Below are 3393 nucleotides of genomic sequence, written 5' to 3'. Positions count from 1 at the left end.
CCTCTTTTTCCTTGACTTTCTTCTTTGGATTCTTCTAAACTATCATCAGTGACTATGGTATTATCCTGCTCCTGAACTGTCTCCTTAGTTTACAGCCCACTCCTTGTTGTAACACCATTTACCTACTTCAGATTGGCCTTTGTATCGCTAAGTAATGCTCCTTGTGGCCTTGTATTCTGTGATCCTACAAATTGACCCAACTATAACTCTTGATTTCTTGCAAGCAATTGTTGACTCTTCAAATTAGCTGCAAACTGTGCCTGTTGAGTCTTTATATCAACCACAAACTGTGCATGTTGAGCCATAAACTGCTTAATTAATTCCTCCACATTGCTAGTTTGAGTGGTTGCCTGATTATTTTGAATCGGCTATGGATTTGGTTGCATTAATCCCTTGTAATGATTTTCATTCTGTGCCTAATTTCCACCACATGAGAAATTAGAGTGGTTCCTCCAATTGGGATTATACGTGTTGCCAAAATTCTGTTGACCCTGATGATTTTCATTCCCCACATAGTTGACTAAATCTGGATTAACAGAACAAGCGTCTATTGTGTGCTCACTACTTTCACAAACTTCACACCATAAATATACCTATTAAATGCATTTGTTGCGGCTGCTGGTTGTGTCACACCCAACTTTGGGTTGTTCAGCTGAGTAGTCATATAGTTTTGCACTGCTGTAATCTATTCCTATAATACAGTGAACTGATCTGCCTTTAATACCCCTGCACCCTTTTTGTGAGCACTCTTTGAGTCTATATGCTAGTTAAGATTCCCTTGTGAGATTCGATTCAATAGTGTATACAATTCTTCATAAGTTTTCTCCAAAGCTTGGCCTCCTACTGCTGAATCTAAGAGAATCTTCATATTCGACTCAAGGCCTTCTATAAATATGTACACCAAGACATCATTCGATTGATGATGATGAGGATAATTTTTTAGCATCCCTTTAAATCTCTCCCAGGATTGGTAGAAATTTTCTCCATCTTTTTTTCTAAAACTCAAGATCTCACTCCTCAATCGTGCAGTCTTTTGGGATGAAAAGAATCAAATAAGGAACTTTCGAGCACAATCTTCACAAAGTGATGGAGTATGGTGGTTTTGCATGTAACCACCTCTTTGCTTCCCCATTTAAAGAAAAAGAAAATAGTGTCACATAGCTTTAATTGCACCATATTTTGTTTCAATTCCCATCAATATCCTGGCTCAGGCTTCCGAATATTGTTAGTCACATGGTTCTTAAGTGGGTTGCCATCTTACGAACAGGTCTTGCGTCTGGTTGAATAGGAACGGATAGAATAACCAGAGCTGGAATATTTCCAATATTTGGATCAACAATATTAGGATCTCATAGTTCAACCATTTGACCCTGTTAAATAAAATGTTGAGCTCTTAGCCTATGATGAAAAATCAATTCCAGTTCTGCACAATGCTCTATAAACTTTCTTTCTGGCCCGTCCAGTATTTAGTTAAACCTATAAAAATTCATTCTCTAAGATCAAGTTGATAACACTTAGACTTATTATCAAAAAATAAAAATTAAGAAATTCACTAATTTTACTAGTCCCCGGCAACGGTGTCAAAAACTTGACAGTTCCTAAGCGCACACGCAAGTGTATGTGGTCTTATAAAGTAATATAGTGGCTTCAAGGAAGCCCAAGTATCAATCTCTCAGGGACTTGCATTCGCCGCCTATCTAATTTTAGTTTAACTAATTGAGAAAAATAAATAAGAAGAGAGTTTGTCATTTTGTAAACTAAAAATAAAATAAATAATACAAAAATTAAATTCTTAAAACAATTAATGGAAGATAACCCTGGGTTAAATCACTTCGAACAATCATAATATGTTATTGAAATTAATTTGTTAACTTGCTTATCGTGGTTGTTGATTCGTAAGGTTAATTGCATGATCCTAGTTTCCCAACCTATAATCTTTTACCTAATATGGATATTACAACTACATTGTTCAGCGGGGATGTAATAATCCAATTAAGTGAATTAAATCTATCATCCTATGTATGAATCAAGTAAGGCATCTAAGTACATCCCTATCCTAGATGCTAAGTTTAATTCTTTGTTTTATAAAAGAATAAAAATCCACACTTTGTTTATTCCCATGTTCTGTCTCTTTATTCTCTCTCCCGAGATCAAAAGGTCGATAATATAAGTATTTTATGGGTGATCAATCCATAAAATAATCAAAACAAGAATAAACAAACAACCAAATATGATAAGCAAAATAAACAAAATTAATCTAAAACAATAGTAATCATGTTCTTGGCTTTAACCCCAAAAGGTGGGTTTTTAGCAACTAATATTCATAATCACGATCTAAATAATTGAATACATAATATAAAAAATGAAATACTAAAAATAAAACTAAAACCTAATAAACTATGTAGCCGCCTCCATATAAATTCTCCAAAGTTGTCCAGCCATGTAAAAATTCCCCCCGTTTTTCAAAAGTTCACCAATATATATATTCTAAGGGTCGCTAATCCTTAAAATAATTAAAAAAAGAATAAATAAACAACCAAATATGATAAGCAAAAATTAAACGAATTTAATCCAAAACAATAGTAATCATGTTCTTGGCTTTAACCTCGGAAGGAGTTATTTTTAGTCCTTAATTTTTCATATCATGTTATGTCCCCAGCAACGGTGCCAAAAACTTGTTGTGTCCACACACGCAAGTGTACATGATCTTACAAGTAGTATAAAGGCTGTGATAGTCAGATATCATTCCCACAAGGACTAATAAACTAGAAATTTAGTCAATTTTTAATTGGAGACAAATTAGTATTAAGTGCTTGAGAGTATCTAGATGATTGTAAAATTATGAATAAGAATGTAAATTATTAAATAAGAAATAACTAGTGATGACTAGAGCAAAGCAAGCAACGGTTGTAATCAATAATGATTATGATTCTAGGATTGAGGCATTTTGAACAATCATACAATTCTTCTAAATTCATAAAGTTATCTTCTTGTAACTGAACCAAGCAAGGTTTTTAGGTATATCCCTATCCTAAATGCTAATTCAAATCTCTTATTTTATAAAAGGATAAGAACCTTGCTCCCTAATTTCTTTGTTCTATCCCACGACTCTCCTCCCAAATGCACATAAAAATATATATTTATTGTAATGGTGGCCATCATCAAAATAGTAAGTGCAAGAAATTAAGAACAACCCAGGTGATAATCCAAAAAGAAACTATGAATGAGAATATAAAATAGTAATCATGTTCTTAGCCTCAACCCCAAAATAAGTGTGTTTAGCCACTCATGATTGAATTCAACATCCAAAATAAGTAATTAATTATACCCAAAATAATTCTTGAAGTAAAGAAGTTCAAAAGAAATATTAAGAACCCTAAAAGAAAGAATTTT

The 3393-nt window shown here is 33.2% G+C and overlaps 1 non-coding gene across 1 annotated transcript; it reads left to right on the top strand.

The window, feature by feature from the left end:
* The first annotated feature begins 917 nt into the window (after window positions 1-917).
* LOC124889843 lies at window positions 918-1024 on the top strand. Its single transcript, XR_007048757.1, has one exon. It is a non-coding gene; the product is annotated as a small nucleolar RNA R71 (small nucleolar RNA).
* Window positions 1025-3393: the final 2369 nt, after the last annotated feature.

This window comes from Capsicum annuum, chromosome 12 (genome assembly GCF_002878395.1).
Source record: "Capsicum annuum cultivar UCD-10X-F1 chromosome 12, UCD10Xv1.1, whole genome shotgun sequence".
Lineage (NCBI taxonomy): Eukaryota > Viridiplantae > Streptophyta > Magnoliopsida > Solanales > Solanaceae > Capsicum > Capsicum annuum.
The sequence above is the reverse complement of the archived record's forward strand: the minus strand, read 5'-3'. Positions and strand labels throughout refer to the sequence as shown.